The sequence below is a fragment of the Mastomys coucha genome, unplaced genomic scaffold (genome assembly GCF_008632895.1).
Source record: "Mastomys coucha isolate ucsf_1 unplaced genomic scaffold, UCSF_Mcou_1 pScaffold7, whole genome shotgun sequence".
NCBI lineage: Eukaryota > Metazoa > Chordata > Mammalia > Rodentia > Muridae > Mastomys > Mastomys coucha.
Window position 1 is genome coordinate 17,323,062 of NW_022196913.1, and position 11,408 is coordinate 17,334,469.

General features: G+C 41.1%; 1 pseudogene; it reads right to left on the minus strand.

Annotated features, from left to right (window-relative positions):
• Positions 1–2,299: 2,299 nt before the first annotated feature.
• Positions 2,300–2,894, minus strand: LOC116082604 (annotated as a pseudogene).
• Positions 2,895–11,408: the final 8,514 nt, after the last annotated feature.

An 11,408-nucleotide genomic window follows, 5' to 3' on the forward strand; every position in this document is an offset into this window, starting at 1 on the left:
CTTTCAACGCCAAAAAAAAAAAAAAAGAGAGAGATGATCGCTGAACTCTGTGCAGGTACCTGCATGGGGTGAACTTACTGATGCAGGAGGATTGTGAGAGCTCATGTGCTTCAAAGTATCGCCTAATCTTCATTCTCTACAAACCCCTCCTCTTTTATCATTCTCTGCTCCTTCATGTTTCCTCACTCCCTTGCACATCACTCCCCCTCCAGCACTGAAGCAGGCACAGGTATAGGCACACGTACACAGATGTCTCTACTTAAGACACTCATGTCTCTATTTGAGTCCACTTGTGTCCTCTATAGCCTCTGAAGAAAATGTTTGCTCTCAGATGAAACAAAATTCTTAGAATTTATAAGATGCTTTGGGATATCACTACTGTTACACACACACACACAGACACACACACACACACACACATACACATGCATACACACAGACGTGCACAAATGCATGCACACACATCCCGTCCAAGAATGTTTCAGGTGTCTTACCAAGTGTCATCTCTGACTCCAGTGGGCTTTGAGAAAGTCTTATCCCTGCTGTTAGTGGACGGAAAGGAGGTTGCCTAGGTGACGCTCTCTCTCGCAATAGTTCCTCTGATCTACAACTCAAATCTTCTCATCTACATTTCCTATCCCTCCCTTCTGCTTCATTCCACTGACTCCACATTAGTGCTAGGAAGGAACAGGAGCAAACTCTCTTCTCTCTTAAAGTAAACCTCTGACTTAGAAATGGAGATGATTATGGTTTGCACACGGAGCATGTCCTAGTTTTTATTGCCAACTTGACATAACCTAGAGTCACTTGGGAAGAGGGAACATCAATTGAAAAACTGCCTAGATCAAACTGGCCAGTAACATGTCTATGGGGGCATTCCCTCGATTGCTAATTCTTGTCTTTTTTGTTTTTTGGTTTTTGGTTTTTGGTTTTTTTGTTTTGTTTTGTTTTGTTTTGTTTTGGGACAAGGTTGTTCTGTGTGTAGCCCTAGCTTTCCTGGAACTCACTCTGTAGATGAGGCTGGCTTCAATTAGCAGAGATCCACCTGCCTCTGCCTCCAGAGTGCTGGAATTAAATGTTTGTGCCGCCATCACCCAGCTTGATGCTAATTGATGTAGGAGCTGGAGCCAGCACCGTTCACTTGGCAGGCATCATAAGAAACCAGCAAGCAGTGTTCTTCCAAGGTTCCTGCCCTGACTTCCCTTCATGATGAATTGTGACCTGGAAGTATAAGCCAAATAAATCCTTTCATCACCAATGTGCTTTTAGTCAGAATATTTCATCACAGCAACAAAAAAATCAAACTAGAACAGAGTGTCTCCCTACAAGGTTAATAGGAATGGCTAGTCCCCAGCTGGTAGCACTGTTTGAGAGATGACTGGATCATAAGGTTGCTAGTTTCATTGATAAGTTCAGAGCTAATGGGCTATTAGGAGGTAGGAACTAGTTGAGGAACTGAGCCAATGGAGATACACCCACAAAAGTTTGTCCCTTAACCCTAATCATCCATACATCATCCCCACTAGGCACGCACACGCGCACACACACACACATCTCTGGTCAGCATGAGGTTAATAGTTTTCCACTCATATTTTCGCCTGGTCACAGGCCTGAGAAAGCAGTAGAGGGAGGTAAACCGAGACTGAGAGACATCTGAAACCATGGTCATAAATCAACCTTTCTTCCATTAAGTTATTTTCCTCAAGTATTTTTTCACAGTGATAAACTAGAAAAAATATTCTGCTATACTCCTAGATCTGTGCCTTGTCCAGTAAGATCAAAGAGGCCTCTTCCAGCAGCACATGGGAGTGGGTACAGAAACCCACAGTGAGATATTATGCAGAGAGAGAAACTAAACTGGAGATCTCCATCTGGTCCCTCCCCTCAGAGCTTGGGGAACTATGCAGAAGAGGCAGAAAGATTGTGGGAATCAAGAGGGGACAGAGGACACTAGGAGAACATAGCCCAGTGGGCTCACAGAGACTGAAGCAGCAAGCAGTGAGTCTGCAGGGGTCTGCCCCAAGTCCTCTGTGTGTATGTTATGGCTGTAGTCTGCAGGGGTCTGCCCCAAGTCCTCTGTGTGTAAGTTGTGCTGTTAGCTTGGTGGTTTTGTGAGCCTGTGTCTCCCTGACACTATTGCCTGCTCCTGGGCCTCACTTTTCTTTCTGTTGGGTTGCCTTCTTCAGTTTCGATGCTGGGGTTTCTGCCTTGTCTTATTGTACTTTGTTTTGTCATATTAGGTTGTCATCTCTTGGAGGCCTGCTCTTTTCTGAAGGGAGACAGGGAAGTCTTTATTCAGTCAGTTTCTTTCTAAGTGAAACCCTGGGAATTCAAAATCAGCATCCTTGCCTGTGAGCTTCTTAGACACAGCAGAAAAAGTTTCAACCCTATGCTCCATAATGCTCTGCTGTGCTCTGTCCAAATGAACCTTTACGAACCAGCCACCATCCAGTTTCGCACAGATCCTCTTACCCACAATTTCACTTGTAAAGACCAAGTCCTCAAGGGTCACTTCCTGCTCTGCTGTCAGTGTGCAGCTTCGGGCACTTCTACTTGGTTTTCTTACAGTTTTTTCAAGTTGGCTTGGACAGAATCCTCCTCTGCATTCTGAAGACTACATGCTTCTCACCAAACTTTTTCTCCAATTCATGAACTAGCCAGACTTGGATTTTCTGGAAAGATTTCAGCTGAGGAATTGGTACAAAAATTATGCTTTCCAACCACCACCAACTTCAATTTCTTTGGCCACAATGATGTTGAGTTCCTGCAGCTGTGCCCTGAAATCTGCGTTCATCTCCAGCTCTAGCGGTGAGCAGCGCCTGCGTGATGCCACACTCGAACTTGTCCAGCTTCTCGACATTGGGCTTCACAATCTTGGCACTTGAGCTGCTCATGGGCTGCCCTTACAGAGTGCCAGTTTAGAAAGAGGAGAATCTATTTTCAATTTAAAAAAAAAAAAAGAAAGAAAGAAAACTGCTTTGATGTTGAAAAAAAATTCTCCCTGATCAACAGTGTAAAGCAGCTAGACAGTTTCATTACAACATCACACCTTCTGGACACTTTGTGGACTGATATACATGGAACCAGAAGTTCTATTCTCTTCTCGATAGCTCAAGTAAAGCATATAGTACTCACACAAATTTTATCCTCTAGCAAGTGGAGAGGTTGTCAATTGCGTTCTTCATTGTTTACCTAAACCTGTTTCTTCACAATTTCTCTGACAGGAAAGATAAGATTTCCAGGTATCCAGCTAAAGCTTTAAGTTTGTTACATAATTTTTGATTATGTGGCTCTTTTCTCATGGTGAAGAGCAGACTCCTGAGTAATGAAGCTGGAAATTGATTTATGTACTTGAGCACACAAGCCAGCAATGTTCTCATTACTTCTTTTGGTGATGCTGCATCCTCAAATGATCTAGACAGTCACCTTTGTTACTGTGAAAGATGGATTAAAGAAGGACATGCTCCTTCTGCAGACCCTCAGAGCTCATGTAGTCCATTCAATGAAAGGATGCATCCAGAGACAAGTAACTCAAAACTGTTAAGTACTGTTTTCTGTGTCTCTGCTGAGTCTTTGTCAAAGGGAGTTACCTACATAATTCTTTTCCCTTGGAGCTCCTGGTGAGATCTCACAACCTGAGGGGCAACCAGAAAGATGCTTACCGGTAAGTCTGCTCTCCTCCAATATCGGTTATTTCCCAAAAAATCTAGCTCATGAGCAATGAACAGAGTGCCACCCTTGTTTCACTACTGTCTGTAGGTCAGTGTTTTGTGCCAGTCTTATGCTCTGGGATGCAAACTAAATTAAGATATGTTGTTTTAGTTCACAGCAGCCTATACTTTCACTTACTAGAAAGTAATGGTTCTGAGTTAGCTAAAATAGTAGGTTACATAGTTATCACTAATTGTAAGTAATTATAATTATATAATACGTAAGATCTTATTTACAAAAAATTACAATGTAGTAAGGTGAAAGAACTAAGTAATTTTGACAGGATGCCACAAGGACCGCAATAAAGCTCAGCTCATTTCTTTGGCTTTCTTAAGACAACGTGCCAAGGAGATCTCTCAAAGGTATTAGGGCCTTAGACATCAAGTGGCAGCGAGGGGGGTAGTGGGGAAGTGAAAAGGATGCCACCAAGAAGAGCTTCTGTTTGAGGTTAGCCCAGTCATTTGCCAGATGATGATCCCAGGGTCTTAACCAATGCCTATCATCATTCTTATGCCACTCAGGTGGCATAGCTAATGAGAGGTTTGCTGGCCTGGCTTAATGAATCCAAACGACCCAACTCTAATTAGCACATTTATTAGTTTAATATGAATCAATACCTCTAAAGCCTCTAAAAAGACTTTAATCCCAAAGATAAATTAAGACCTTCCCACACTTCCTTTATACTGTTATCTACTCTTACTCCTTGGTATAGGTCATTAATACTACCCTCAAAATATTTCCAATCATAGTGAATCTCAATTCCAGCAGAATAAATGTAATTACATTTCATTGTAAGCTGCTTTCTGGGGCTTCCTGAAAACTCCAAGGAAAGATTAGGAGCCTTTTCCCAGCCAGGATCAGCTTCTGAAAGACAGTGACAGGAAGGGGCTGCATTTTCAGAAAACCCCACTGTAGTGCTTTCCAGCCACATCCTGCCTGGTGCAGCATCAAAGGGCAGGTGGCCAGGTCCCCACTCTCTGCCTTCACTTGTTGCCTTTGTGCCTCCATCCATCAGGGCAAACACAGAATCAATACCCTGTTGCCTAGCAGGGTTTTTTGAGGTTATCGCTCCAGATCCTTCATTTGATGGATGCATAATATTGATCAAATTGACTGAGAGTTGAAAAGGTGCTTTCTGTCGCAGTCTGGTGAGTTACCATTTTCTGTCAGATAAAGAAGTTTCCACAAAGCAAGAAAAATTACTTTTCTGGGGTCTGCCTGTGCTCTATAGAAACAGACCCATAGCTGAGAGGCTTAAAGCGTAAACAGCAAGACAATTCAGGTTCACTGGGGGACTTTACAGAGAAGTCTTCCATTCTATTAGTGTTTTCAAAACCGCAGTTTCTTTTTGTAGGAAAGAATATTTAAAAGCATTCTTTGGGAACTTCAAAGCAAAGTAAAATATATTAAATACCTAAGATGTGGTCTTTGAATAACATTGAATGATAAATAATAGTTTTCAAAAGATACAGCTACCAAAATTCTGATCTATTTTATGATAAATGTCCATTTATCCAAAATGTTCCTGAATTCTGGGAGTTTTCTTAAAATTTATATTACAGCAGGGATACCAAAAAGTACAGCTATACTCTTTCTTTATTTTCATACTTATAGCTACATTCTCCAATAACAAAAGGCATATATAATAAATTGCTAGCCCAAACTACTGCAAAAATAAGTTTACTAACTAGGTCTCAGTATCAGTCAAGGCCACATTTCTCCCTTACATACTACACAATGCAGAGATCTAAGATGTAACGTCCACTGAGGTCTGATGAATACACCTTTCACAGAGTCATCACCTCAGGTCACGTTTAGAAAGGATTTCTCCAATCCCAGAAATTACTTTTCTGCCCACAGACTCACTGTCCTGGTTAGCTGTTTGTCAAGTTGATACTAGCTGGAGTTATCTGGAAGAAGGAAATATCTTCAGTGGGTGGCCTGAAGACAAGTTTGTAGTGCATTTTCTTCATTACCAACTGATGAGAGAGGTCCTAGCTCAATGTGGGAGATGTCACACCTGGTGAGGTAGTCCTGGGAGTTTTAATAAAACAGAATGAGTAAGTCCAGGTTCATGGACTCTGTTTCATTTCCTGCCTTGAGTTCCTGCCCTGACTTTCCTGTATGATAGACTAAATTGAAAGCTGAAGTAAATCTCCCCCACCCGCCCCCAGTTGTTTTTGTTCATGGTGTTAGAAACATAAGAACTAGAAACACTCACTGTTCTCAATGCCATGGAATACTTCAGCCTGTACTTGAACTTAGTGTGAATAAAACCGTAATATGGCACATCTGTCTGGGTTATTTAGCTCAACACGTGTGGCATTTGTGTGGCCATGTCTACGAGTTATTCATTCTTATTACTGAATAACATCCCATAGTATGAATATTCCATAATTTGCTTACCCATGTTCTTGTTGATGTACACTGATTTTACATTTTTTTTTGTTTTGTTTTCAATAGGCTAAGACCACTTAATGTGAGATCTACTATTACTACAAAATTTAAATGTGTGTTTGAACTCTTACCTTTTGTGTGTGTTTGTGTGTGCTATGTGTACACATGTATGTGAAGGTACATATACACTTATGGACACATGCACATGGAAGCAGGGGTTAGCATCAAGTGTCTTCAATTGCTTCTATTTTACTTTTGTTTCTTTTTACTTGAGACGGGGTCTCACTGTGTAGTCCTGTCTACTTCAGAACTTACCATATAGTTCAGACTGGCCTTGACTTAAGAGATCTTCCTGCCTCTGTTCTCTCAGTACTGGGATTAAAGGTGTGCACTACCATACCAAGCTCAGTATGTCTATGGACTCCAGTTTGAGACTTGTAGTTTTGTGAGGTATCACTGCTAAACAAAACAAAACAAAACAAAACAAAACAGGTACTGAGAACTATGTGTACATTTGGGCCTTTTAGCTGTGGGGACTCCCCTCAATGCTGATGGTTAATGTTTGACAGAGAGGTGGTTGCTGAAGGTTGGGATTACAGCAACTTAAAATAAGACAACAATGAATCAACAATGAAGTTTTCTGCATTGCTTGCTGGCCCTTTTATGGCAGATTTCTCCATACTGTGTGACATGGTTTGACAGCATTTTACCATCAGGAGAACCTGTCAAAACAAAGGACCATCAGGTGGAGAGGAACATGGGCACAGTCCCACACGAAGAAGGCTGAAGCAGAAAGGTCATCTGAACCAGAGTTTGGAGCTATGCTGTGCTACACATGTTGTTCATTCTAAGTAGTTTCAATGAGACCATAACTGTGAACTTCACTTTAGCCTGAGCAACATGGTTAAGAGCCAGTCTGTTAATACAAGTCAAAATGCTGGCCATGCCTAATCAACTAAGTGTGTGCAATGGTACAAATCCTCTGTTGTTCCTGCCCCTTCTCTCACCAGTGGTCAAGGTCTTTACTGCTGGTTGATGTCTTCCTATGACTTATGTTTTAATGGCTCTAGGAATGACAAGTGTCTTCCAGGTTTTCAGTTTACTCAGTGCACATGCTTGATAGAAATCACGATCTGTGGCAACTTCAGACTTACAAAATTAATTTATTAAATATTAAAGCTTTAAGGTTTGGATAAATTACTCCTTGGTCCATGGTCTACACAATGGATATTGTATTATTTATACACTGCAGCTAATTACACACCTATCTCCTAAGAAGACAGAATACAAATCTGATCCAGGACTCTCCCTGAACCCAGACACATAATCTTTAGATGAAGATCTTCTTTAATAAACATCACAAAATATCAGGAACCCACTCCTGAGATAACCAGGCAGATCCTTTGACCATAGCATTAATCCATTTGTGAGCACAGAGTTGCCTAGCCAATCACTTTTCCCCTTGAGACAGTGACTTATGTTAATGTGAAATTATTGAGTTCATAGAAGTTATACTAGTGCTCAAAAAGTATGCTGTTCAAAGTAAGGATGAAGGAAGACATAGATAGAGGAAGGGATGCTGTTGTTGTTGACAGTAGTGTGTTGATGTTGATTCTCTTCAGAAGGTGTCCAGACGTTCATCCAAAAGTACTCCTCAGAAACACAGGTTGGTAATCTATAGGGGAGACACCTGAGCACTTCTGTTCTCGAGGGTCTTGGTGAAATAAGAGGGAGGCCCACCAGCTACTCCTGCATCTGCACTCATGAAGCAGTTCTGCACCAGATTTATGCTCATGGCTGACGACAGGCCTTTTTTGCTGAGACATGAAGCCGTCTATGTGTGTTAGTCTCCCCAAATACTGGCATTTCATGACACTCCTGAATTTATATGCATGTTACGTGCAGACACATGCACACATTTAACCTGATTTGGGGATAACAATAAAAAGATTACTACTCAGCTCGAGTTATCAGGTCATTTTACCATATTTTTTTTATAGGAGTACACTGCATGCTGGCCTCAAGCCAGGTTAAACAACAGGACAGAAAAGCTAACTAAGCTGAGGTTTAAACTGTTAGTACAGACTTTTAGAAAATAGTACCCTCCAGGAGACCTGGGAAATTTACTCTGGTGAGCCTTCTGTGTCAGCTTTAGTATAAGAATATGGACCAATAAATATTTGAGGAATGAACATGAGTAGATTAGCATGTTCTGTATGATAGAGAACATTTCACCTTTCCAGGATCTCAGCCAGAGCAACATTAGAAGGATTTTGCCTCACCAGCATGTCCTCCATTGCTATGTGAGCCTTCTGGAAGAGAAGATGGAAGAGCAGATTTGTAGAAATGGTTTTGCTCATATTGCCTCTGCTCTGCCACAAGACCTCACTCAAATCTACACTTTTTCCCTTTGAACTGAAGGAGCGATAGAAATGAATCCATGAGATCAGAACAGCACGCAACGGCACAAGCAAATCAAACGGGCATCCTCATCCTACTCCTTGCAGAAGGAATGCATGACCCCTCCAATGCTGCCTGAGGAACACTTAGGGAAGTTCTTTCCCCTCTCCCTATTTTTAGGGCTGTCATGTTTCCACTTCTTTGCCCTACTTTTCCCTAACAGGACCATACATGTTTGTTGGTCAAATTACTAAATACTTCATAAAATTTATTCTTGTTCCCACCAAAATCTTCACGCCTTCAATCATAGATCCTGAGTAAAAAATTGAGGTTGACATTCAAAACCAAATCCCTCTTCTCACATGATAAAACCCTGTAATTATTCTTTCTTAAGTCAGATAACCCTGCTAATCTGACATGAACCACACAAAATTACCACTTTCCTTCCCCCTCAATGCGGATGGAGTTGAATGATTCAACCCTGCCCTGCACCGGCCCACTGTCACAACTCCCTCCCTCATCTTGTAACCACTCCACTTCAGCAACTTTTCATCTGCCCTAACAAACTATCTTCTATGCTTTGGTGCCCTCCTCGCCAGCTTAAACAATGTTAGTGTTTACTCTTTTACTGCATGATGACAGCAGCAGAAGATACTCGACTAAGACACATAATGGGAAAGAATTTTACTTAATCTGTATTTCAGTTAAAGAGAGACAGATCATATTTATCATACTTGGGTGGCTAACCTTCAAGTACAATAATTCATATGGCAAAATGTATTTGATACTGCAGTTATACAGAATTTTAACAATTTTTTCATGACTTGAAAGATACTGCAAGAATAATGCAGTGCTCATAAGTCATCCCTATTCCTAGTCTTCAATAAACTGTAGTTTTGGATAAACTCCTTGAATTACAGAACAGATTTGCCTGTGTGCACTGGATAACACAGCTAGTCTTGCAAGTGACTGCAAAAGCTAGAGTGTTCAGTTCTGTACAACCTTACTCATCAAACACTTACATTCCTACTACGCACCTGGTAAGATGCTAAATCTCTGCATTAGCTATTGCATACTTTACTCTTCTGTGAGTACCTTAACTAAAACAGGTTCTATGCCTCTCTGTCTAATATTTAAGTACAGGTTGTTCTGATTCTCCCAGTGTTACTTTTAATTAAGTAAAGATGTTTCACAGGGTCTTTCTCTTGGGCTCATCTGACCTGTTAGGAATAATACAGTATTAAATGTGATTTGGCTTTCAACTCACTTGCAGTTTTTAATTTTCTAATTATAACAGAATTGAATCCAGACTTCTATGCAAAACTGAGATGAACTAAGTAATATAAGTATACCCTCCTTCCTTCCTTCCCTCTACTGTGTATTTGCCCAACTTGGGGGACAGACAGTAAGTTCACTGATTCACGACTGATTCCAACCTTAACTTGTGATTTTTTTAAATAAGTGCACGTGTTTTGTCTGCATATACCTGTCTGTATGACACATGAATGCTTAGTGCCCAGTGACCAGAACAAGGAATTGGATCCTCTGGAACTAGAGTTACAGATGGTTGTGAGCTGCCATGTGAGTGCTGGGAACTGAACCCAGGTTCTCTGGAAAAGCAGCTGGTGCTGTTAACCACCAAGCCATTTTTTGCAGCCCTTTCTTTCATTCAACATTTAATTCATCCAATGTCTGCTGGAGAGAAATGATTCAGCAGATGAGATACTGAACCTGCCTCTGCTATTATGGACTGCTGTACATGCTTCAGCTTTCTTAATGGCTTTTACATGGATGTTAAGTGCTCGCCCAGAAACATGGGAGGAATCTGATGAAAACTAGAAGAAGGTCTTACTTAAACCACTGTCTAAAGAGAAATGCCTCCTGGACCCCCACCAAGACACCGCTTCCTGTGTACCCTGGTTGTCCTGGAACTCTCAATATAGACCAGGCTGACCTCAAACTCAAGAGATCAGCCAGCTTCTGCCTCCTGAGTGCTGGGACTAAATGTGAGTACCACCATGACCATTTTAAAGAGTAATTTTTATTCTAAGAAGTTAGACAATGTTTTGTTATTGCTGGAGATTTAACCAGGACCTTGCATATATTAGACCATGCATTTTTAATTTGTCATATTTAACATTATCTACCACGACTGCCATATTTCACTTTCCCTTTAAATATGGACACAGTAAATAAAACAGCATCATATGATTTAGACTAGTGGGCACTGAGGTCACACCTTAAAACATAAAACTCAATTCCCTGAGTTGCTCCATAGGTGAAGGTACACAGTAGTCCACATAAGTTCAAAATAAACTTTCTCAGTCACTTTAAGCTTAGTAGGCTGCTATGTGGCTCTCATCATGAGTCGTGCACTCAAGGCTAAGAGCCTCCACGCTGCACAGTAGCCCTCTTCCTCTTAACCAAGGTTTCACTTCCCACGGCTTTAGCTATCCACAAGAAACTACGGTTCAAATATATTAAGTCAGAGATTCCGGAAATTCACAAGTCCTAAGTTTTAAACTGGATACCACTCTGACAAGTCCTAAGTTTTAAACTGGATACCGCTCCAATGAGTGATGATGAACTTGCATGTTGTTCAACCTGGTCCTGTTAAGGGACAGGAATGACCCTTGTCCAGGGTATCTATATTTTATATGGTGTACACACCCTTGGTCATCTGGTAGCTGTCTGGGCTACCAATCGATTCCTGTGACATCTCACAAAAGAGTAAGAGTGGCAGTACAAGCAATTCAGGTGCATCAAATAAAAGCTGTACAGATTTTTTTCATGTTAAAAAAATCAAAATCATCAACCTAAGAACAAAATATTCTATACTGAAGTCTAAGATGAGAACAAAGCTGTCTCTAAAGCTGTCAAGAAAGCAATGGATATTCATA